Here is a 27,617-nt window from a genome sequence, read left to right as displayed (position 1 = left end):
TTTTTTAATATATATGTGAACAGAAAAGGCTACACCTCTTTTTCAAGAATTATAAGGAGATAGATGAGAATGGCTTCGATTCCTTGTTAAATCAAAGAACTTGAGGGTTTGAGTTGAAATTATTTATCATCAACATTTCAGATTCATATTGAGTGCCAGCATTGCATTGAGAGTTGACACTAAACCTTTAGTTTAGGACTGAAGGATAACATCAGAATTGCATTCTTAATAGTTTCTTGTAGAGACTTTTATAATAAGCTGCATATATGTATTGAGTTCTCTCCTCCTATAATTATTTGTCATCTTCAAAAAGTCCTTAGTAATAATCCAACTATTTTAGATATTAGAGAGAGAGATGGAAAGATAGATAAATGTAATAAGAGAGAGTGAGAGCAAAAAGAGACAGAGGAACAGGACCAGGTGGATCATAAATGGCTATTAGAGACATTAGTTTCCAAACAGCTACTTCAACATCAACGATATAATTCTTTCATATGATAAAGTTTATTTCTATATGAGTTCAGTAAGTGTTAGTAGAGCTAATTTTCTGTCCTTCATTTATCACCTTTCACCTAAACTATAGAAGTAGAGCCTGTAACCACTGAAAAGTTTTAATTTCTAATTGTATAGGAAAGTTCCTTGGGGGTGGGGTGGGGGAGAAATAGATGGAGCTAGATCTGGTAGTTCTTTCCTATAACGTTCTTCTAAAGTAAGCATGTAGAAAGATTTTACATAGGCTTTATGAACCTACAAACAATCTATGGGAAAAACAATGAAATGGTGACAGAATCGGGTAAATTAAACACTCTTGAGTGAAAGTAAATTTAAAACTTAACTGTGCTCCTTACTTGAACAGTTACTGTCTAAGACAATGGGAAGGTTCCTAACAATGTATTCATATGACCAAGTATTATTGTAAAACTTGCAAAAGTAGGATATTTTAACTGCAATTGGTTAAGACCATTACACCTTCCCACCCTGACTTCCTCTCTCAGGAAGTTGGCATTGAAGTGACCAGAGACATTTTTAGGCTCATGTTAAGCGTTGGTAATACTCAATTTCAACTGCCATTTGTAAAGACTATTTTGAAAGTTTCAGTACAATAATGAGAAATTGCAGACTCCTTGTTTGGACATTTGTAAAGGATTTTTTTTGTTGTTATTTTAAAATTTATTATTAGGAACTGAAAAGGACCAATAAAAATAATGAAGTACAAAACAAAAATGATGAATTTGAACACTTCAATTAATAAAATGTATTCTGATGTAAAGGCATGAATTGCTATAAACAGTTTTTCACTGTTGTGGCCTCTCCCGTTGCGGAGCACAGGCTCCGGACGCGCAGGCTCAGCGGCCATGGCTCACGGGCCCAGCTGCTCTGCGGCATGTGGGATCTTCCCGGACCGCGGCACGAACCCGTGTCCCCTGCATTGGCAGGTGGACTCTCAACCACTGCGCCACCAGGAAAGTCCTGAATATTGTCAATTACAGTTTGTTTTATTACCGGAGTACTGGCTCTAGAAGTGGTTTATGCCCCAGGGTTTCTGTTTAGGTATTCACTCGTCTGTCTACAATTTTAGAGCAGCTGTTTGCCCTATGACCTCCGTTCTCTGGATCTAAGAAAAATTGTAGACTTTCACTTCAATCAGCTTTTTTCTTGTCTTGAGGATGGGAGTGATGATTTCCAAGGTCCTTCCATGCCAGTCCAGAAACCAGGACTGTGATTTTTATATTACTTTCCATCAAATCCTTCATCAGATACTCTATTACCTTGTCTTCTGGGAAACCACATATTCCTGGTTTTCTTCTCTCAGTGGTCACGCCTTCACAGCCTCTGCTCAGCCTCTAAGCCTTGCCTGTCCCAAGCTTCAATCATTGACTGTCTTCTTGTCATGTGCTTTATCTAAATGCTCTCACTAGAGGTCTCATTCAATTGAGTGACTTTCAATATGATTTCTGTGTTGTTGATTCCCAAATGTATATATTTATCCCTAATAAATTATTCTGCCTTTAAATTCCTGAAAGAACTTGGGTCTTAGTATTTTGATGTTTGTAAGCTGAATTCATTTAAAAAAATGTATTGTGTATTGGCTCTGTTCAGTGTCCATGCTTTAAGCCCCACTGCCTACTCCTTTGCATCATGTTTTCCATTTAATAAATAGTTTTCGAGAAAAAGATCAAAAGATCAATTCCTAAGCAAGCATATCAAATACAATGTTCAATTTCTAATTGTATAGTATTTCAGTACATCAAACTAAATTTAGTATTTTCACATTTTGCACAATCATTAAGTATATGACTGATTCTCAAATAATTCGTATTTGCAGTTTAATCCTTGCAACTAAGCAAATATTTAAAGGTTTTTTTAAAAAAATTCTTCTAGAGAAGAACATATTTAATGCTTAAATATTTAGAGGTGAAGAAGTATCTGAAAGCTGAAAAAGAGTTACATAAAGCTTAAAGACCAATTTGTTGTACGGTTTTCCAGTACACATTTTACTCTGTTATTCTTTAAAACAAAACAAAACAAGTGGACAAACAAAAAACAAAGCCAAACCCATTAAAATCAACGTAGCTCTTTTATTTCTAAAGTTGTTAAATTGTGCATGCATTGTGTTAGGCACCCTCCACTGAAAAGGACCTGCTTTGTGGAGTTGTTTATTATGAATAGAGTTAGTAATAATACAGACATTACTGAAACACCCATGTTTCCTAGAGTAAAATTTGATCCAGAGCCACAAAGGTCAGTTACCAGATGAAAATAAAAAACAAAGAGACAACTTTCTATGTAACCGCGCTTTCTTCTATTCCTAAAGGGCAATGGCTCCTCCCAATGGACAGAGAAGAAATTAAAAAGCAATCAGCTTCATTTTTATACCTGTTATAAAACAAACCAGCTATTGCTAATATCAGCATAATACAGGAAGTTGGGGGATATTCTACTAGGGTCCTTAGATTGTACTATATATTAATTACCTAAGGGAAGCAATGAATCCTCTTGGTGAACAATCTAAATAGGTGAATTAATGAAACAGGATACAAGAGAGCATTTTATTTTGTTTTATTTATTTTTGCCAAATTTTAATGTGGCATAATAAATTATTATTATTATTATTTTGCGGTACGCGGGCCTCTCACTGTTGTGGCCTCTCCCGTTGCGGAGCGCAGGCTCCGGACGCGCAGGCTCAGCGGCCATGGCTCACGGGCCCAGCCGCTTCGCGGCATGTGGGATCTTCCCGGACCGGGGCACGAACCCGTGTCCCCTGCATCGGCAGGCGGACTCTCAACCACTGCGCCACCAGGGAAGCCCCTATATTTACTTTTTAAAGTTCTTTAAAAAAATTGCTCAGAGCACTTTAAATCCATGTTTCCAGGTAAGGCCAGAGATTACATAATCAAATTAATTTGTATAGCAGTATCCCATGTATGATACTATTTGTGTCAAAGTAACCTTTATTTTCACATTCAGCAAGTGTCATTAAATGTATTACAATGGATCATCAGAATTGGGGGGAGGATGTAATTCTGAAGACAAGATGGTGTAAGAGGGCTTCCCTGGTGCCGCAGTGGTTGAGAGTCCGCCTGCCGATGCAGGGGACACGAGTTCGTGCCCCGGTCCGGGAAGATCCCACATGCCACGGAGCAGCTAGGCCCGTGAGCCATGGCCGCTGAGCCTGCGCGTCCGGAGCCTGTGCTCCGCAACGGGAGAGGCCACAGCAGTGAGAGGCCCGCGTACCAAAAAAATAAATAAAAAAGATGGTGTAAAGAAATATGCAGTTGATCCTCATTATTTATGAATTCCATGATTCCATTATTATGAATTCACCGATTTAAATTTATTTGCAACCCTAAAATCAATACTCTAGGGTTTTCACAGTCATTCCATTCATGGACATGCACATGCTCAGTGTAGCAAAAAATTGAGTTGCCCCATGCACATGGTCTCAGCTGAGGTCAAATAAGGTTTCTCCCTGAAATCTTATTTCAGCTTTCATACTGTAAAATGTGTTCTTTTCATGCTCTATTTAGCGCCACATTTTTCACACTTTTGTGCTTTTTCTTGGCGATTTTGCTGTTTAAAATGACCCCCAAGCCTAATGCTGAAGCGTTATCCAGTGTTCTTAAGTCCAAGAAGGCTGTGATGTGCCTTATGAAAAATAGGTGTTAGATGCTTTATTCACTCATGAGGTATAGTGTTGTTTTCCAGGAGCTCAATGTTAATGAATCAACAATGTATATTAAATAAGATGTCTTGAAATAGAAGCACGCATAAAACAAGATTACCTATTGATCAGTTAAGAAAACTGTAATGACAAGAGGCTTCCAGACCTCTCTTTATTCACCTTTATTTCACCAAGAAGCAATGATTCATATTTGCAGTGACTTTACAGAACATAACTACCATGAAATGAGAACTGACTCTAAATACCTTTCTTATAGTGAAGCACAAACTGTAAGACTACTGTAGAATTTAGAATTAGAAGAATTTTATTTCTGGGATAGGTTCATGAAGGTATGGTCTTGGTGAAAGTAAGTTTTAGCCTGGTCTTCCTGGAACTTTTGTATAGGTAGAGTGAAGACTACTGGGAATTAAGAAAATAGGAAAGGAAAAAGCAAAGAAGTGGGATTATTGCTCAAGATGTGTTGGATGTTTCTGGGTGGCCTAGATCAGGATTTCCAGGAATATGGCGAAATTAGTGGAGGTACCAGGGTCTAGTGATAAAAGACACTGAGTACTAAGCTGGGAACTTTGCATTTACTTTAAAGAGACACATGTTATTATGAAGTCTTGGGTAAGGGAAGGCTTGTTTAGGATTTAGATATATCTATTAAAATGCCCTCGGTGGAATAATATGTCTATGGCATCCATAACAAATGAATCAGTTTGATATTTATTCCAGTTACAGTTATTAGATCCAGGTACAAACAAATTTAATACCCACAACCTATACTCTGCAGTGACGTTTTTCCTAGTTGGCTAATATTTACTGATGAAGATTCTTAAAAAATAATATGTATTGCTTCCCCACAGTACTAGTCCAATAACTCAATATAACTAACTGAATAAATATTAATCCTCCCCATCTTTTTCTTTTCTGCTTTATTAATAATCATTCTAAATTAAACACCTTTCAAGCCTATATAGAATTAATATTTTGGAGGGTTTGGGGCTGGCTTTTATTGAGAGGATTAAATATTATTATTACTTTGCAGGAGAGACTAACCAAATAGTTGCAATTAGAAGTTAACATTTATTATATTTTCTTTTGTTTTACTCTATTTGCATATCTTAAATTAAGTAATTTGTTAAAGATTTATATCATTAATTTAAAAAATAAGATGTTGTAGAGAAGCCATATCTTAGGATAAACTATGTTCCTCTGTGATTCATTACTAAAAGGACCATCTGGAGACATGAAAAGAAAAATCTATTCCCTAAACTCCAGTGAAAGCATGATTATCTCCTCCACATGAAGAGAGAATTGGGAGGCTTTCTCTAAATGTGCACTTCAAAGATTGAAGAATCGTATATCCCACTGAAGAGCAGAAACAACACCGAGGGCATGGCAAAGTTAAATGAATTCCAATTACTAAAAGCAAACATATAAACATCTGTAATTCTAATGGCCATAATAAATCTTTGCAGTTGAAAAAAGAAAAAAAGTTCTAGCTGGCTTGATAATTGGATCAATTTTTCACTTACGGGCTGTCAATTACTTGACATTTTAATGCATGCCAAATACAGCTAAAAGTATTTTAATTAGAATAACGTTGCAAAAACTAACCCTACAGCTTTAATTGTGGTTCTGAAGCACAAAGTGTGCATCTTAATACCTATTTACTGAGCAGAAGTTAATTAAAAGCATGGTTTTTATATTGAACGTGTAAGGGGCAAAAAGAGAGGGAAATAATTGGCAATTAGGAATGTGTAAGAGTCCACCCTATAAAGCTAAGCAAGATTGCCACGAACTTTAAACAAGCTGAGAATTTCATTATTATTTTGGGTAGTAACAGAAGTTGTAACAATATTTTTTACATAGAAGTACAACACTTATGGCTGTTAGTTTCAAAAGCTTCCATTTTACTATGATAACAAGTTACATTTATATGATGATTTATTATTTTCAAGCTACCAGAGCATAAATTATTTTATTTGGTTTTATGAAATGCTGAGGTTGGTTTGAGAGTCTCAGCAAATAACACCTCCCTTTTCCCATCTAAGTTTGGAACCAATTGAGCACTAAGTCAAAGGCAGAAGGTAAATCAAAACATCTCCTATATGTTTGATAAAAACTAGTATGGAAGACATAGTGTGAAGCCCAAATGGGACTACTCACTTCCTAGCTGGTTGTAGAACAATCAAATCACACACTCCACTCTTCTAGAGAGTTTATAAAACTGGAAGAACTAATTTTCTCAGAAATTAGAAGGCAGAATCTTAAGTTTATATATAGTGTGCTGGTGATCTCTTTAAACAAAGTCTCAGTAAAGAAGATAGAAAAATACTGAATCCCAAGAGAACATGTTGCCCAAACAGCAAATGCTTCAGCCATTGTTCAGCTGTTTCACGTTGGTCCAGAGTAGAAAAGAAAGGATAGAACAACAAATACCTCCCATTTAGAACCATTTCTAGGTTATCCCCATTCAATCAAGAATCATAAATTAATGACTCTCACCTACCATCAAGGAAACTCATTCCATTGCCACAAGAAGTAAGGACAGGATAAGAGGCTAGGAGTGTTCAGGGAAAAAGACCCATTTTATGGAAGCTAGAGCAATGGGAAAAGGTCTCTTCTAAAGTGAATCATCTACGAAAGTTAGTCTTTGAGAGGTAAAGAAGTTATGCTCTATGAAATGGCACATTTAAGACAAGAACTGTACTGCCCAGTTACAAATCTAATACTCTTTCCATTATACCTAGTTGCATCTTTGTCTCATGTCTGTATTCTTTACTTCGTTATCTGAATTATTCCAAGTTTGCCCATCAGGAGCTCTTTCAGTTAGCTCCTGTGACCCTTTGATATATCCTGTCACTATCATTGTGGGTTTTTTTCCCCCTTATGTCATTTCCTCATTTTCTGCTATGATAAGATGCTCCAGGCTCTATCTGCAAATTTGACCAAGAATTTTTTTAAAGAAAGAATACAGTTAGCCTCATTACCTTCAGCAATGGATAGGTATCTAAATTGCTTTTAAACTAATTTGTGTATGACCAAGGATTTCCTTGTATTTAGGTTATATATCAATGTTTCTAACATCCTGATAATTAACTACTTAACACCAGTGTTATTCCCTTGATCTATGGTTGCCTAAACTAATCCCTAAAAAAGGTAAGTTGCACAAAAGCACATTAACACAAACCTATACATTCAATTGATTATTTAAATCCTTAGGACAGGCAAAGGACTTGAATAGACATTTTTCCAAAGAAGATTTACAACTGGCCAAGAAATACATGAAAGATACTTAACATCATTAATCATCAGGGAAGTGCAAATCAAAATCACATTGGGATACCACCTCATACCTGTCAGAATGGCTATTATCAAAAAAACAAGAGATAACATGTGTTGGCAAGGATGTGGAGAAAAAGGAACCCTTGTGCACTGTTAGAATTTAAATTGGTTCAGCCACTATGGAAAACAGTATGGCAGTTCCTAAAAAAAATTAAAAATAGAACTAGCATGTGATCCAGCAATTCCACTTGCAGGTATTTACTCAAAGAAAACAAAAAAAAAACACTAACTAGAAAAGATATATACACCCCCAAGTTCATTGCAGCATTATTCACAATAGCCAAGACATGGAAACAACCTGTCTAGTGACAAATGAATGGATAAAGAAAATACATATGAATATTATTTTTTAAACTAATGCAACATTTTTATAGTGAAGAAACCTAAAGAGACTTTTTTCTACCAAAGATCACAGACAAAAAGTTCCATCTAAAATAACATGTATAGTCTAGTTTTCTAGTAAAGTTGCTGCCACATAAACTCCCTTACCAGATACTAATGTACACTTCAGCTCCCTTTGCTTCTCTTTTTCTTAGATAAATATTTATTATTGAAAGTCACAATCTGTTTCTTAAGAGCAAAATTTGTGAATTCTACAGCTACTTAGTTTTTGGGTTTTTTGAATATTTCACTTATTTATTTATTTGGTTGCACTGGGTCTTAGTTGTGTCAGGCAGTCTCCTTAGTTACAGCTCGCGGGTTCCTTAGTGCTGGCTCTTTAGTTATGGCACGCATGTGGGATCTAGTTCCCTGACTAAGGATCGAACTAGGGCTTCCTGCATTGGGAACTTGGAATCTTAACCACTGCATCACCATGGAAGTCCCTCCCTTTGCTTCTTTGTGTGCACATCATATATGTATATATGAATGGTGCCTTATTATTTAACAGAAGATGATCTTACTAGCTATAAATAAATATGTGCAAAAATATTTATATATATTAAATATATCTAATGGAATATTATTCAGTCGTGAAAAAGAAGGAAATCCTGCCATTTGTGACAGCATGGATGAATCTTCTTCAGGGCATTAGGTTAAGTGAAATAAGTCAGACAGAACAAGACCAATATTGTATGATCTCACATATGTGGAACCTAAAAAAGCCGAAATCACAGAAACAGAGAGTAGGTTAGTGGTTGCCAGGGGCCAGGGGTGAGAGAAATGGGGCGATGTTGGTCAAAAAGTACAAACTTTCAGGTGTAAGATGAATAAGTTCTGAGGCTTTAATGTACATCATGGTAACTATCATTAACAATACTGTATTGTATACTTGACATTTGCTAAGAGAGTAAATCAAATATTCTCACCACACACACAAAAATTGTAACTATATCAAGTGATGGATGTGTCAACTAACCTTATCATTTCACAATATATCAAGTAATCATATTATACATCTTAAACTTATACAATGTTACTATTATTTTTTTTTTGCCAATTTTATTTCAATAAAGCTGGAAAAAATCCCCGGGACAAAAAATATAAGACATAATATTTGGGAAAATGAAGGCAAGCTGTGTTCTAAAAGAAGGGACCTAGAGAAGAATCCTGAGGACACATGGTGCCTTGATTGGAAGCTTTCAGGTCCCACTTCTCCAAAGTTTATTTTTTCAAGTCTGAGGCCAGTTTCCAGGAGCCATTTTTATCAGAACTAATTCTGACCTTAGGCAGAAGAAACTTAAATTAAAAGCAAATGTTCTTGCTTGTTATGAAATCTGCTCTCACTACTCTAGCCGTGACTCCTGTATTGGTGTCCAGCCAAGTCTTAGTCATTGCCTCATAGAATTCTGGTACTAAGAACCCTGCCCTTACTGTCTATCTTAACAACATGCCACATGGTTCAATTCCTCTCACACTGGTGTAACAACTTCCTCTTATTAGTGTCTAAGTCTCCTAGCCTTGAACAAATACCTAGCAGCTTAACTGGGGCTCTGATAACCGCTAAGGGAAGTGTCACTTTTTATTGCATCTTTTGTCCAATACTCTCTATCTACTCTTGGTACAATTCTCACTATGATTCTTCATACCGGCTATCTGCCAATCAGCGGCCATTTACTCTGGAAAGCTTGTGTTGCCAAAATATAGGCCACTCTCCCCTCCTTTCCCCAGATCACACTAAAGGTACTGGTTAATTAAGTTAAAAGTAGACATTTCAACTTTAATAGGTGATTCTGGAATTCTAAAGTCTTCAAATAACAAGCCTAGTAGATGCAGAAAGGGCAGGATTCACTTCAGAATTTCCTTTAACAATAACAGATTTTCTCCTCACATTTGCCTCACCTATTTGTCACTCTTGATCCACATGATTTGTTAAAATAGAACCTCACATTAAGGTTGGTCTTGCTTTAGCTAAGGGAATCAGTATATCTTATTTCCCTGGCTAGTTGTTATATTTCAGGGATGCAGCTATTGTAAAAATGGAGAAATAGGATATGATAAGGTCTTTGCTGGAGAATTTCAGAAAAATGAAATACCAGCATTTGATTAGATGGTAGGTAAATATAAGACTTGTTTCTGCAGCTAAAAATGGAGCTAACACACAAAAAAGCAAAGCTGCAAGAGTATGAGGGTAAAACTGGATAATGAAGTTATCTTTTGAGCCCCAATATCCAACTACACTAGAAGCCAGCCCTACTTCTTGAACTTTTAAATACATGAGTTAATAAAATTCTTTTTTTGCTAGTCTCTAGCATGTGGTAAAGCAGGTAACATAGTGTGAAGGTTATAGGAAATTGGAATCAGACAAACCTCGATCCTATTTTGCTATTATTTAGTTATATTAACTTAGTCAAGTTTCTTAACTGCTCTGCACGTGTAAAATCAATACCCACCTTACTCAAGATTCTATCTCATACAATCATTAGCATTCTTGCCTTATATTGTTTAAGACAGTTTGGATATTAGAGTGACAGTCTTTTAAAAGACAATTTAAAAATGTATAATTGAGTAATTGATTTAGATTAGTGTCTTTAAGCTGAAGCCTTACTAATTTTTAAATAGTGATATAAGTTTAATCTATTAGACTTATAAGAATGTTTTAAATACTTAGAAATATTTTTATCATAGACAACAAGTATTTGAAAAAGAAATCTAATATAATAATAGAAGACTGCTTAAAGTTCGAGGATGCATGATTAAATTTAGAAACAGGAGTACACATTATTTAAATCCTCCTTAGAAATAATTATCAAAATCTGATAAACTTATGAATAGAATTAAAAATTTGTAAAATAAGCTTAAAGCAGGAGGGAAATATATTTTAATATTTAGTCTTAAAAATAATTTTTCTAAATTGCTTTTTCTGTATATAAAAGTAACACTCGAGTGTATCAAAAAAACTCATTTCAATGTCACTCAATTCATTTACCCATAAACAACCCTTTAGTGACAGTATAATGACAAAAGTATGCCTGGTGCATCATCTTTCCTTTTGTCTACTTTATATTATTTGCATTGTAAAAGTGAAAAAAAACTATTTAAGAAATACAATGAAAAATACATCTTTCATTCAACTATTTCTCCCAAAACATAACTCCTTTTCCCAAAGATAGTGTTACCAGTTGTTTGTTCATCCTTCCGTTCTCCCTAGACATTCTATGCATATACATCTTCTGTTTACATGAGTAGAAACACATTAAACCTTCTCCACATCTTACACTTTTTACCCAACAGTATATCTTAGAGATCTTTCCATATTATGGATCACTTCATTTTAAAAATTGCCTGATAGTATTTCAGAGTATGAATTTATTATTCTTTACTTAACCAATTCCTTATTGCTAACTAGTTAGGTTTATTTTTCCTTCTTTTGCTATCACAAACAATATTTCAATGAATATCTATGTACATAGGCATTTTCATACATATTTGTGTTTACGTGGAGAACAAATACCCACAAGTGGAAATGCTGGGTTAGCAGGTATGATCATTTTTAATTCTGAAAAAATATTGTCTAATTTTCCTCCATAGAAACTATTCCACTTTACAGCCCCACCAACTCCCACCAGCTACAGATAAGATAGTATGTCTAAAAAAGTTTTAGCTAGACTCTCAATATTAACCAGTTATCAAAAGTTCCCCTAATATATTTGGGGTTTTTTAATTACAAATTTTAAAATAGTAATACTAATTACTGAGGGGTTAATACATGTGAGGCAATTTATAAAGTTTATATTTCTTTACTCTCACAATAATCCTTTACAATAAATAATAGTCTCACTTATTTTCTATAGATCAAAATTGAGGCAATGGAGAAGTTTCCAAGACCACATAACTAGAAATTGGTGAAGACTGTAGCCAATTTTTAACAAGGTATATTGACTTGCCAACATTTATTAGTCAGAAACGCCAAGTTATGATATAGTAAGATCAACTTCCAGATCTTAGTAACATAAAAGAACACGTTTATTTTTCATGCACACAGTACACCACAGGTCCAGGAGATACTCTGTAGCAGCTCTCCCTCTGTGATGGCTCAGCGGCCTTCACAAAAACATGTGCTTCCTTAATCACCAAGGCAGGGGAAGGAAGTACTGAATCGTTCTTTTCAAATGCTATGGAGTCATCACACAAGACAAGAAAATATATACCCACTGATGATGATGATGATGATAATAAAAATAGTAATAGCTTACCTTTTGTATAGCACATATGTATACAAGTCACTGTTCTATAGGCTTTGCATGTATCTGATACAACACTTTAAGTAGGCAATGTTGCTGACCCCGTTTTACTGTTGAGAGGACTGAAATACCAAGGGATGAGGTCACCTGCCCAGGGTGATACTACTACTAATAAATAACAGATAAAGGATTTTATCATAACTTGTCAGGCTCCAGAGTTCACACTCTTAATGTAACATTGTATTCTTGTAAATAAAGCATATGGCACATTGAAATATCAAAGATTAGGATGATGTTTTTCTGTATTCTGACATTACGTTGTACACCAAAATGACTGAATAATACTCATAATAATAAAATTATGGCAGAATTTATGTATATATATCTCAAATTTTCTTTATCCATTCATCCATTGATGGACCTTTAAGAACACCTGCAGTTGACCTTGACCCCCACTACTTCGTGTTTGCCTGCTACAGGCCTCTGCCACTACAAAGGCATCTGGAGCTGGCTCTGCAGCCAAATATGTGCATAGCACTGGTTCTGGCCACTACCCCTGCCTGCTCTGGTCTGTAGCTGCTAGATTATGAGGTGCTGCTGAGAGTCCAACAGCCATAGTAGCCACTGTGGGGCGACTCACAGTGCTCACAAAGGACCATGCATGTCAATGCTGTGGATCCTAGTGCTGTGAGCTGACATCTTGACACCTGGACTGAGAGCTGCCACACGCACCTGTACCACCATATCCAGGGTCAAAATATGCTCCCGGACACATAAACCAATGGAACAGGACTGAGAGTCCCAAAATAAATCCTCACATATATGTTCACCTAATATTTGACAAGGAGCCAAGAATACTCAGTAGGGAGAGGACAGCCGCTTCAATAATGGTGTTAGAAAAATTGGATATTCACATCAAAAGAATGAAACTGGACCCTTATCTTACAGCATTCATAAAAATTAACTCCAAATGGATTAAAGACTTAAATGTAAGACTTGAACCTGTAAAACTCCTGGAAGCAAACATTGAAAAAAGCTCCTCGACATTTGTCTTGGCAATGATGTTTTGACTATATCAACAAAAGCAAAAGCAACAAAAGCAAAATTCAACAAGTGAGACTACATCAAAATAACAAGTTTTTGCACACACACACACACACACACACACACACACACAAAGAAATCAACAAAATGAAAAGGCAACCAGTGGAATGGGAGAAAATTTTTGCAAACCATGTGTCTGATAAAGAGTTAATATCCAAAATATAAACGAAACTCTTACAACTCAACAGCAAAAATGCGAACAATTTGATTTAAAAATTGTCAGAAGACCTGAATATACATTTCTTCAAAGAAAACATATAAATGGCCAAGAAGTACTTGAAAAGATGTTCAACATCACTAATCATCAGGGAAACACAAATCAAAACCACGATGAAGTATCACCTCACACCTGTTAAATGGCAATTATCAAAAAGACAACAAATAACCAGTGTTGGTGAGGATGTGGAGAAAAGGGAACCCTCGTGCACTGTTGGTGGGAATGTGAACTGGGGCAGCCACTATGGAAAACAGTATGGAGGTTCCTCAAAAGACTAAGACTAGAACTACCATATGATCCAGTAATCCTACTTCTAAGTATGTAGTCAAAGGAAATGAAATCACTATCTCAAAGAGATATCTGCACTCCAATGTTCACTGCAGCATTATTCACAATAGCCAAGACATGGAAACAACTTAAGTGTCTGTCAAAGGATGAAAGAAAATGTGACATCTATCTATCTATCTACCTAAATTCATCCTTCTTCTTCTTATTATTATCATTATTCAGCCATAACAAAGAAGTAAATCTGCTATTTGTGACAACACAGATGGTCTTGAGGGCATTATGTTCAGTGAATTAAGTCAAATAGAGAAAGCCAAATCCTGTGTGATCTCACATATATGTGGAATCTAAAAACATTGAACTCATGGACATGAAGTTAGAATGGTGGTTGCCAGGGACTGAAGGTGGGGGAGAATGGGGAGATGTTGGTCAAAGTTTACAAACTTTCCATTATAAGATGAGTAAGTTTCAGGATCTAAGGTTCAGCATGGTGGCTTTAGTTAACAACCCTGTATACTTGAAAGTTGCTATGAGAATAAAACTTTAATGTTCTCACCATGAGGACAACAACACAAAATGGTAATTACGTGAGGTTAAGGATGTGTTAACTAACCTCACTGTGGTAAACATTCACAATATATACATGTATCATCATCACATTGTGCACCTTGAACTTATACAATGTTATTTGTCAATTATATCTTAATAAATCTGAAAAAAGTAGAAAAGCAGTGTTTGTTACCTGAAGTCAGAAATACTTGGAGAAATCAATACCTGTGAAAGGAATAAATGAAAGGGTAAGGAATTGAAAATATTTTCATAATCAAGATAACTTTGTGATATAATGTTTCTGACCTTGAAAAATGAAAATAAAAAATAACAGATGAGTTTTAAAAAATTAAGGAATCACCAGCACATCCATATCAGACCTATACCTTAGCAGGGAAAATACAGAGAGGTGGATAAAAACCACGGAAACTATTATTTTACAATAGATATGGCAGGAAATAAGTAGGGTTTTTATAGATTTTAGTCAGAGTAATAGAACTGTTTTTAATAAGATAATTTTGTAAATTTTGTGCAGATCCTATTGGAGAGGAGAGAAATTGGAGGTTTTAAAAGAAGCAGAAAGGAGGCTGCAAAACCCAGGCTTTAGGTGACTAAAGCTGCGATGATGACAATGGAGAGGGAAAAAATGTAAGTTGAACTTAGAAGTCGAAACTTCGAGAATATAATGTGACTAAATTTTTATTTCTCCATTAAAAATCCTAAAGTTAAGCAGTCTGTCATTTTTACTACAATATCGGTAACTATTTTAATAAGAATGATAGTAAAATGGGAAAAATGGTAATACTTTCAAAAGTAAAATCTACCTCATAAGCAAATTGAGAAAAATAGCTTCCCAACACATTTCAGTCTCCATTAGCCTGAATATTTCGTGGATGAAAATGGATAAAGAAATAGAATGATAACATATTAACAAAAATAAATAAGCATCGTTCAGAGACAATCCTGAAGCGTTAATGGCTGCTATATAGAAAACCAAATGAAAAATTATAGGACTGAAGAAATTTTAAAATGGAAGCTATAAAAACAATCTTGGTTACATCCTTATTATGTTTTCAGGTGACTACTCTTTGCAAAGCTTATACTTAACCTGAAAATGATTTTGCACAGTGATGCTCAGAGAGATGGAGTGGCCTAAATGTACTAGAAGTTCACTTTAAGCTTCATGAAATCAAATGCTTCTGTTTTGCACTTGCAGAAACTAACTTAAAAGTTAGTTGAGGTAGTTTTTAAGCAATATTTTATGGTTCTTTTATGGAGTAGTAGAATAAAGCATAATTTAACAGAGCTATCACTGGGAAGAAAGTTGGACGTGTTTGCTGTTCAACATGTATATGCTAAAGCAAGCAAGTTTACATTTTGTTGACTTGTAATAATTTCAAGAGCATTTCAGATCCACTAAAATGAAACTGGCAACTTGTTTAATTTGATACTATTTTTATGCAAATATTCTGAGTAATGAAAAAGAGTAGTGCAGAAAATGCAATTTGGAAAACAAACCTGTTTCTATGTGCAACATTTGTCAAACCTTTTTAGGACTGAGCAATTCAAGAATGATTAATTGTGCATGAATGACTAAGAAAAAAACAAATTCAAATTAAAAATTGGTTCTAGCAATGATTAAGTTGGTAGATACCAATTTTATTATTTATTTTGTCATTGCTAAGTGAGGAGGGTGATTACATGTTGATTTATATGAATAAACATTAAGTACAAATCATCTAATTTGGTCCTAGTAAATTATAAATCTTTTAAAAAATGAAACTTGAAATCAATATTTCTCTACTAAATTTTAATATTTTATGGAAGTAAAAACAAAAATTTCTGTAGAAATTAAATGCAGGGGTCTGTAGGTCTACATTTTTAATTCATATCTTTAAATAAGCAGCAAATACCACAGAATTATAGAATTGGAATATTGAACATAAACTTAAGCCAGGCCTCAAGAATATTAAGACATAGCAAAAAGGTTTAGGATGTGGGACTTTGGTCCTTCATAATTGGAGTAGCCGGTAACTGGTTACGTCTTAGTATGATTATATGGAAGTGAAGTGCTGCTCCTACGGATTTCAGGTAGAAGAAATGAACAGAAAGATGTCAATCTCATCAGATCTGTGTAGGAGAAGCTTAGTTGTACTTGTTTTCCTCTTTAGTTTACTTTGTCATCCCTGTTATCCAATTGCTCATGCTGCCTTATGGTCTACTCGGGCCTACCTTTCTCATAAAGCTTCCATTCTGCTCTGTTTTGCATGAAAATATCCCTGTCCATTTAATAATCTTGTCTGTAGTAACAAGATAATGAGTGGTGATGGGTTTTTGAGTTGCTATCACTGAATAATACATAGGCAGTCTAGCATATGTTCTCTGGTTGGCAAATATCGTAATCCAAATATGTGACTCCAGAAGTAGAAAATTTACATTTGATGACAAGATTTGGGGGAAGTCACTTTTGAACAGATGAGCCTTTTGGTATGTTTAATTTCATCCAGTTGATAACTAACTGTTTCATCTAAATATGTGAGGAGGCTTTGGTAAGAGCTTATCAGAGGAGTCTTAGGTGACAACAGCAACTAAAGCAATGATGGTGTGGCAAACACTGTAATATGTCTCCCTCAACACAATTTCTGATCTCCACTTCCTTGCCTGTCTCTTATAAAAATAGGATAATGAAATACCAGCCTCTATGCTTTAGGGAGGGCATGTCACACAGTTCTAGCCACTGAAATGTCAACAGTAGTCCCTGGGTATGACATCGTTTCTCAAATGAAAGAATGTTAGAAGAAAGCTTTGATCCAGCCTTCCCTCCTACCTGGTGTGCAGACTAAATAGGGATGCATCTTACAACAATGCAGTAGAAAATTACATGCTGAAGATAGTTTCTGGTTGACATCCTTGAGCACCATGTGCAAAATAAGCCCCATGTTTAAACCACTGTTTGTTGGGTGTTCTCTTACAAACACATTATTAATTGACAGAGATAAAAAGTACATTTCAACTTTGTATAGGTCATAGTTCTTAGTGTCAGACAATTGAAATTAATCTAGCTGGTTTATTCACTAAGGCAGTGGTTAGTGGAAATCACATAACAGAATTGTTAGGATGGCCTTTCAGTCTGGGCACTTCATTTCTGGGAGAGATACATGAAGGACAACATATCCAGGAAAAATGCCCAATCATACCATGAGGCTATTCCAATGGAAAAACATGCCATTGCCCCTACAGTAGGAACTGGAAACTCTACCACAGCTGCCACGGGAGACCCACATGCAACAGCTACTTCATGCTGTTTATTTCCTCATCCACATTTCATGCAGGCCCATCTGCTTAGCAGAACCTAATTCCCATGCCTGAACCCCAGTTAAAAGGATGTTTGGAAAATGCAGCTTGTGGGCTCCCAGCCTCTGTTGTTCAAGAAAGCAAGCCCCAAAGGCATTGAAGTGAGTAGTGAGAGAGTTAATTTAAGTGTCTGCACCAAACTGTGCCAGCCCTGATTAGTACTGACGTCCTGGAGTGTTGTTCTGAATATTTGCCAAACGTATGCAGGCTTAGCAAGAAAGAGTGACACTATTCATTAGTGATAGATGCTGATATACCAAGAGGGGAAGTCTGGATATGCCTGTCACCCATTTTGTCCCCAAGCAGAAAGAAGAACAAAGAAGCAGCTGGGGAATGGCAACTGGGGATTGGAGACATAAATAATTATAGGAAAGTAAGATCCAGAGGATACTAAGCTGCTATAATTGTTGAGCTTCTCAGTCTCAGGAAAATCTGGAGGGACCCAGATAATAAAGGGAGGTGACAACAGTCTAATTAACTCTCTTCCCCTAAGCTGAGGTTATTTTGGCACATGTGTAGTCAATCCTCAGTTTACAGGCAGAAAAACAACAAAGAAACATGAATTAAATTTGGGCTGTGCATCTATTTTAGGCATACCTGCTCCTGAAGTTATTAAAGGGTCCTTAACTTCAAGAGCTACTGAACAGAACAAGCTAAGACATATAATATAGACATAGATTTCTAGAACCATAAACCTTATCTGACTGTTTTTATATGTGAAGAATCTGTGACCCAGGCATATACTGTGGCTTAGGCAAGGTAAGATTTTAGCAGAGTAGTGTTCATTTTGAGTATTTCTCAAGTCTATGCTTTTTCTATGTAACCTCAATTTCATTCAAGCATCTGAAAGACGGCATTTTGCTAAATACTATGAATGATACAAAGAATATATAACATAAGAGCCCCATGATCAAGCAGTTTATGATTAAATAGAGAAATAAAGACACATATAGGTCATATTCTCTACAAATTCCAAAGGAAGGGAAGTCACAGTGAAATGGAATTATGCAATGGAACAGATCAGGGTTTTTATTCAATTAACAGAAACTGGCTCTATCTAAAAAGGAAGAAAATAACTTTATTAAAAGAATCATTGGGGGCTTCCCTGGTGGCGCAGTGGTTGAGAGTCCGCCTGCCGATACAGGGGACACGGGTTCGTGCGCCGGTCCGGGAAGATCCCACATGCCGAGGAGCGGCTAGGCCCGTGAGCCATGGCCGCTGAGCCTGCGCGTCCGGAGCCTGTGCTCCGCAACGGGAGAGGCCACAACAGTGAGAGGCCCGCGTACCGCAAAAAAAAAAAAAAAAAGGAATCACTGGAAAGACCAAAGAACCAATTTTTGAATTAATCACCAGGAACAATGCATAAAACCACTCTGCAGAACTGGTATGTTGAAGAACATTTCTTCAAGCATTGGACACTTCTGTTTCCATAAATGTCACCTTTCATAATTTACTACTATCCTCACTAGCTAAGAAAGGGAATTGCTTGTTTACAAGCTACTGAGTCAATGTCAGTGGTGGGGAGAGGTTAGATCAGGAGTAGCTAGCATTTTTAGTTTCTATAGAAGGAGGGTATTTATTTCCCCTCTACCAATATTTTTAAAGTAAGGAATTCTCCAGATAGGGTCAGAGGATCAAAGGCTAAGTGGTTATAAATTTAAAAAGATGCCCACCACAAAAAGCTACATAGTATAATAATTCTCACAATAAAAATGATCATACTAATAATTCACACCAAACTTCTTCTTCCATGTTAAATCTCTCAGAATAATAATGATTGTTAGTTATTCCAAAAGCCCTTACTGTATCAAGTGAGTTATCCAGGCGTTTTATATTAATTTATGTAAAAATAAATATATCTGAATGACAAAGGATGTGTAAGTATATACATGAAGAAAAGAAAGGTGAATATAATTTGGTCCCTTCTCTTAAGAAGAATGTATCCTTCTAAAATCAATCTCCAAATAATATCTATCATCTTGCCCCAAACCAACCAAGTCCCTGATCTGAGCTGACTGATGTCCAGTACACCTTCTGGGAAGTGAACGGGCAGGCATTTCCTCTCGTCTAAACCTAAAACCAAACTCTGTCAAATGGATCTGTTTTGCATTTTAAGCAGATTTTCATGATGCTATAGATAACATAAAAGGCATCTAGATATTCAAGCCATTTTCTCTTTTCAGCTAATAATGTCTGCTTATATTGACTGTATTCAGCTGGCACATAGTTCTAATCATTAGACATTTTATTATAACCTGTGCAAGTGTTACCTAATGACCCCTCATCAGAAAAGCAATTCACCTTATTGAAGGAAAATAGGGAGGATAAATCATGCATGGAAACATATGATGAAAAATGTTACCAATACCCACAAAACTTGTTATTATCTCCAGATTGGTAGTTTAACCTTTAGAGAAAGTAAATAATTGGTTCCTTTCTCCCGTGTGTCTATATCATTTTAGCAGCTTTAGAAAAAGCAGCTCTGTTTCCACTTTTCCAGTAGCTTTGCAAGCACAGACATATGTCACCAAATAACTTCCCAGAAGCTGTGACCAAATTGGATGAAAACATATTTGAGAAATTGTATTTATAAATAAAGACTTGCCTGAGATTCAATAATACTTTGCCTTTATCCTTCTTGTGGAAGTTTTATTCTGAAATCAATTGACTTTAAATACAACATTTTTCTTCTGATTATATTAAGGTACTGAAGGCTGACTTCATTTATAGTGAAACTTATATAACTCAAGAGTGAAATATTGTTTCTTGCTTTTTCTTTTGCAAAAGTCAACATTTTCTTTTTTTCCTTTAAATGACTTATATATATTTTTTTTTCTTTTATCTTTTTATTAGCCACTTTACTGAGGTATAAATTGATACACAAAAAGCTGTCTGTATTTAATGTATTCAACGTCATGATTTAGGGATAACTTATACATTCATGAAATCATCACCACTATCTTTGCAATAAACATATCCATCCCTTCCAAGTTTCTGCCTGCCCACTTTATTTTTACTATTATTACTATTATTGTATTTATTTATATGTTATTATATTTTGTGATAAGACTATTAACATAGATCTACTCTTTTAGCAAATATTTAGATTTATAATATAGTACTGTTAATTGTAGGCACTGTGCTGTACGGTAGATCTCTAGTATTTATTTATTGTACACAACTGGAACGTTTTACATCTGTTGAACTACAACTCCCCATTTCCCCTCCTGCCAGCCCTTGGCAATCACTATTCTAAGTCTGACTGTTTTAGATACCTCATATAAGTGGAATCATGCAGGAAGAATCATGGCTTCTTTTACTTAGTGTAATGTCCTTTAAGTTTCTTCCTGTTGTCATACAGCTTCTTTTTTAAGACTGAGTGATACTCCATTGCATGTATATAACATATTTTCTTTATCCACTTATCTATTGATGGGCATTTAGTTTGCTTCCATGTGGCTGTTGGGACTAACCTGCAATGAACATGGGAGTGTAGATATCTCTTTGAGATCCTGATTTCAATTCCATCGTACATACCCAAAAGTGGGATTCCTGGATCATATGGTAGTTCTATTTTCAATTTTTTGAGGAACTTCTGTACTGCTTTCCATAGTGGCTGTACCATTTTACATTCCCACCAACAGTGCATAAGTGTTCTCTTTTCTCCACATCCTCACCAACATTTGTTATTGTGTGTGTGTGTGTGTGTGTTCATGATAGCCATCCTAACCTGTGTGAGGTGATATTTCATTGTGGTTTTGATTTGCAGTTCTCTGATGATTGGTGATGTTGAGCATTATTTCATGTAACTGTTGACCATTTGTATGTCTTCTTTGGAGAAATGTCTATTCAGTTCCTTGCCCATTTTTAAATCAGAGTATTTATTTTTTGTTACTAAGTTCTAAGAGTTTCTTATATATTTTGGATATTAGCCCTTTATCAGGTGTACAGTTTACAACTATTTTCTTCCATTCTGTAGGTCACCTTTTTGCTTTGTTTTCTTTGCTGTGCAGAAGCTTTTTTTGTTTGATGTAATCCCTTTTGTATATATTTGCTTTTGTTACCTCAGCTTTTGGTGTCATATCTAAGAAATCATTGCCAAGACCAACGTCAAGAAGCTTTTTCCCAGTTTTCTTCTTGAATTTCATTGTTTCATGATTTACATTTAAATATTTAATATATTTTGAGGCAATTTTGTGTATGTTGTAAGATAAGGGTCCAATTTTATTCTTTTGCATGTGTATATCCAGTTTTCCCAGCACCTTTCATTGAAGGAACTATCTTTTCCCTGTTGTGTATTCTTAGCACCCTTGTCAAAGATTAGTTGGCCATATATACATGGGTTTATCTCTGGTCTTTCTATCCTATTCCATTGGCTTATATGTCTACTTTTATGCTAGTACCATACTGTTTTGATTACTGTGGCTTTGTAACATATTTTGAAACGTGGAAGTTTTATTCAGCTTTATTCTTCTTGTTCAAAACTGATTTGGCTATTCAGGGTCTTCTGTAGTTTCTTATGAATTTTAAGATTGTTTTCTTCTATTTCTGTAAAAAAATGGCATTTTGATAGAGATTACATTGAACCTGTAAACCATTTTGTATCTTTTCTTAATACTAACTTTATCCACTCATTCCAGGAATCTTAAAATGAAGTCAATTATATTTCAAACTGTATATTTCAAACTGTATATGGATATATTTCAAACTGTAATCTTTACAAATGATACTGCAGAGATATCTTACTTTTGTACAAAATCCAGCATGTATTTTGCACTCATATCACATCGGACAAGCCACATTCTAATGCTCAGCAGACATGTTTGGTTGTGGCTACTGTACTGGACCTCAGAGGTCTATTCAGTAGAGTGGTGGCCAATCCCTCTTCTCCAAATGTTTCTTTTTATTTATGTTTTCTTGCAATCCCTGTATGTAGAATTAGCTGGAAGTGTTTAATTTAAAATAATTGCTGTACCATGTCATGATACAGAACATTCCCATAGTCCAGAAAATTCCCTCATGCCCCCTCCTAGTCAATCCCTGACCCACACCTCCAAAAGCAACCACTATTTTGATTTTTTCTACCACAGATCAGTTTTTTCTAGAGTTTCAAAATTCCATAAAAATGGAATCATCCAGTAGGAAATCGTTTGGGTAAGGCTTCTTTCACTCTGCATGATGATTTTGCTCTTCATCCACATTCTTGCACGTATCAGCGAGTCATTCTTTTTGTTGCTGGGAAATGTTCCACTGTGTGAATGTGTCACAATTTGTTTATCCACTGATGGTCACCTGGGCTCATTCCAGGATTTAGAAATTGTGGATGGATCTGCTATGAATATTCTTGTTCAAGTCCTTTTCTGAATTTGGACATCTTTTTGCTACTTCAATGGATATGTCATGTTACCTTTAAATTGTCATAATTTTCATTTCTTTAATTGCCAGTAATGGTGTGCATTTTTACCCTCTGATGATAATAATAATCCCATTTCTTGAATGCTCACAATAGTGACAGGCCCTCTAATTTATCCTTGTAAGAATCCTGCAAAGCAGGTATAATTATATGCATTTTACATGTGAAGGGACAGATGTGGGCTCATTAGGTAACTGGGATGTGTGGACTCTGACTCATTATGGGTCCAAGGCTCTCTCCAGGCCAGACCACGGCTCCTGGCGGCCCTGAGTACCAGCTGGCCACGTCTTTGCTCGCTTCTGGGAGGAGCATCTAGACCTGTTTATTACACAGTTCTATCAATTTTAATAATTTTGTTAATAAGCTCTTCACAGGGACTTCCCTGGTGGCACAGTGGTTAAGAATCCTCCTGCCAATGCAGGGGACACGGGTTCGAGCCCTGGTCCGGGAAGATCCCACATGCCATGAAGCAGCTAAGCCCGTGCACCACCACTACTGAGCCTGCGTTCTGGAGCCTGTGTGCCACAACCACTGAAGCCTGTGCGCCTAGAGCCCATGCTCCACAACAAGAGAAGCCACCGCAATGAGAAGCCCATGCACCACAATGGAGTAGCCCCCGCTCGCCGCAACTAGAGAACGCCTGCGTGCAGCAACGAAGACCCAACACAGCCAAAAATAAATAAATAAATAAAAATAAGCTCTTCACAGTAATATTGGTGACATAATTCTCCCATTCTGTTGTTTTCCTTTTAATATATATTTTGTAGAATTTTATTGTACAAAGATTTATTTATTCAAACACATCTATCTTGTCTGATGACAGACTCAATTTTTCAATTTATCTTTGCTCCACTGCTGGAATAAATGAGATAGTAAGGTTTTAACCTCGATTAGTTTATATCTTGAGGTAAACTTTTAAACCCAACAATGAAGCTATTCTAATACCCCCATATTACCAGAGAGTCATGATTTGCCAAAAACGTCCCTAATAAATTGGGAAGAGAGATGCAGCAGAGTGTGTGTGTGCACAATGATAAGAGGAAAAAAAAAGTTGTCTTCTGTTTCTGTGCTCCACGTTTAGCATATTCAATCATTTATAGGTGTGTTTCTCTGTCATTTAATTATAAATTTTTTAAGAGCTGGGAGAATTTAGTATGTAACACTACCTAACACATGGTTTAGCATCTCATATGTTATCTAAGTGATTTCAACTCTCTGAACAAGTAAATGAATGCATTTTAGAATGTAGAATCTTTTTTTCTCTGTCCTTAGTACTCTTTACTCTCAAGCCTTTAAGCCTATAGACCTTTATCTTCATCTAAGAGACACACATAAATGAGAATCAATATCTAATATTCCTAGAGTTTTTCCAGATATGATTGTTTGGAATTAAAACCCTGTATATTTATTTTGTGTAATATGCCAAACTGTGTAAAATGCTTTGAGACCTCCGCTACTTGGTTACCATTGAATGTTTTCTTAAAGTTTCCCCAGCAATTATTGAGCTCCTTAAAACACTGAGCACAATTGACCTTAAGAACAAATCTTTGTTCTCCACTTTCCATGCTGCTTCCTCCTCTGCCCGTGACATTCTTGAGATCACCTCTCTTTATCCAACTGTCTTTATCTCTTATTCTCACTTCCAGCTTAGGTGGAAAGATATGTCTCCCTAAAATATAATCTCTCTAAACTGAGACTACATGTAAGTTATAAAGAATATGTACTTTAAGTAATAAGACAAAAAAAAAACAACCCTAGAATCCATAAAATGACATGTGTGGAAACTCTACTGAAGGACTTAAGTTTCTATGTAAACCAATGCAGTTTCTGCTTTTAAGAAGAAAAATTTTTAGAATAATAAAATTTTTCACTAATATTTTTATTTCATGATTATTTTATATTTTTACCCTCATCTCAACTTGTATGGAATTAACTATATAAATCTACATTGGCCTATTTATTAGCTTTATTAGCCTACCTTTTGCACATATACAAATCTTTAATTCCCTTGATTTTTTTATTTATTTATTTTGGTACTCAAGGAATGTCAGCAACCAAATGACCACTAGATGGCAGCATAACTCAGTTCTTATACATTTCAACTGGAGTTTTGGGTTTTTTTTTCCTAATATTTGTTTCAAAACCTTTCATGACAAGACAATATCTTGAAGTAATATATTAGTTCATCTGAAATAGTTGTTGCACATTATTTTTAGATTAGGGCCAATGTATTTTTTATGCTTCAAGTAAGAAAGCAACAATCTTTCATTACTGAAAATAGGTTATGTAATGCTAAGATCTAACAAGGATATAGATTAAAGTGCATGCGTTTTGGAATCGGACATGTCTGAATTAAAACGTGGCCTTCTCTTTACCAGACACTAAACTTAAAAAATATGTTGTCATTGTTATTCTCTGTATCTCAGTTCTTAAATAATCTCTTTGCAATTGGCAACTTTGAAGCGGTCTTTTTGTGTGTTACACGGTAATTTTTATGCAGAAGATGACTTATTAATTTTTCCTGCAATGATTAAACTTCCATAGTATTAACCTTCTTATAACATAAATACTAGAATTTAAATAATATTGCTTTATTAATTTATAAATGCATTGTGCAGGTTATTCTTCCATTGTCTTTATACATATACTGTCTTTACTCTGTATCTCTCTTAATTCTCAGTGTTATATAACAACCACAACAGATGCTTGATATAAGTGCCTGTTAACGATTTGAAAGAGATCATTCAATATGAAGGTGATTGATTTACCTTAAGAACACTAGATATTTACTGCTGAAAAGGAATATCAAGATAAACTGGATGAAGAATTGGAGACTCCAGGTTTTAACAGACTTTTATAAGGTCATACAATTTGCTGAGGCAGATCCAAGATTAGAAACAAATTATCTTTCCAATATACCACATACGGACTCCTGTTTTGTTCATGATCATCTACCATGACCCAACATAGAAAGTTTAGACATAATTATTCCCCCCTTCTTCCTCATCCACCAAACATAATCACAGATTCATGCCAAATCTATCTCCGAAAGCCTCTTGAAACTATCTTATTATATTCAGCTACATTTCCAATCTTTAGTTAAAGCCTTTATTAACTCACTGGTATAATTATAATGGTATCCGAAATGATCTCCTGTTCCTAGCCAGGAACCACTACAATTCTACTTCTCTCTTTGAAATATTCCAGCTTTCTTTGATTTAAATATAAGTGTAAATCAGACCTCTCAAGAGCATTTTCAGTTCTCTTAATTTGTAAGAAGTGTCCCACGTACTTACAACAGCAGGGAATAAATTGATGTGTGTTAATCCCCATGTTTGAATGTCCTAGAGACTAAGCATATGCAGCAACTCCTCTCTTTAGAGATGCTTTATGAAATTAAAAATTTAAAAAGGAATAAAAAGAAGAAAAGAAAATTGAGATTTTTTTTTTAATCTCTTTACTGTACAGCTGAAGCTTTAGGGGGAAGTTAGAGAATTCTTCTCCCACTAACTTAATACTTCTTTCTGCATCTACTCAGAGATTATATGATAAGGGAGACAAAAGTGGAGAGCTGCATTTCATCCTGAGGATAAACAGGCCAAAAGTAAAAGAAACAAACATAGGAAAGTAAAACAAGAAATAAAAGCCTGGGAGCCATGTCTACTGGGGTTGTTTTTTTTCAAATACTTCTTGTGTATAGCTCTGTTTTAGTTAGGTACATAGCTCTGTATAGTTAGTGACCATCTCTTCTGAAGTCAGCATAACCTTTCTACATGAAAGCTTAGGACAACTGAGTCATAACACATGTCGAAGCAAAAATCATACCAAAGATATGCAGGCAAGCGAAGCTTTATTCCAGATTATTGCTATAAGGGAGAGAGTCCTGAGCTCAACTCCAATGCACCAAAGGGCTGGTGAATATTAAGAACTGAGGGGAGTGGGGGCAGTGGAATCACAGGCCACCTGTGTTTGCTAAACTGGCCTTGTTCTAAGGAAAAGTAAACTTTGTCATGTTTTCATGACAGGAGGTACTTTTCCAACTGTGAGCAAGGTGCCTCTCAGGAAGTAGGGAGCTATCTTTCTTGATTATTACATTTCAAAGAGATGGCTCCCAGGTCCTTAAGAAAGACATTCTTGGGTTGTAAAATGGGCAAGAGGCCTTTAAAAACAATTGTTTCTCCAAGGGGCAGAGAAGAGATTTAAAATTACAAGCTTTCTAAAGTAAATGCTGTAAGAAAAGGGACGTCAGGAACCAAGAGTCAGGAAGAAGCGTGTTTAAAGGTTAGCCAACCTGAGAAGGACATTAAGGCATACTTGGTCACACGTGATTATCAACATGCTGTCCAGCTGCAAGTCTTACACAGAAATGAAACAAGCCTACTGTGAAAAAAAAAAGAAAAAACTACTGGAACAGAAATCCATCTGAACAACCTGAATAACAGAACATGCCGAGCTTAGCTGAATCTCTGCCTTGCTGAGAATATGAAGGACAAATATAGAGCCAAAAATAAACAACAGGCCTAGGAAGAATTACTACAAGGCAAAGGAAGGAAACAG

General features: G+C 35.6%; 1 long non-coding RNA gene across 1 annotated transcript in view; it reads right to left on the bottom strand.

Annotated features, from left to right (window-relative positions):
- LOC307194017 overlaps positions 1 to 27,617 on the bottom strand; it is a 278,895-nt gene that overhangs the window by 46,787 nt on the left and 204,491 nt on the right. The window contains exon 3 of the long non-coding RNA XR_013830484.1: positions 14,487 to 14,518. This is a non-coding gene — a long non-coding RNA (uncharacterized lncRNA). The remainder of the gene's footprint in view (positions 1 to 14,486; positions 14,519 to 27,617) is intronic.

The sequence above is a fragment of the Stenella coeruleoalba genome (genome assembly GCF_951394435.1).
Source record: "Stenella coeruleoalba genome assembly, chromosome: 11".
NCBI classification, from domain to species: Eukaryota; Metazoa; Chordata; class Mammalia; order Artiodactyla; family Delphinidae; genus Stenella; species Stenella coeruleoalba.
Note: the sequence above shows the minus strand (reverse complement) of the source record. Positions and strands in the feature narration are given on the sequence as shown.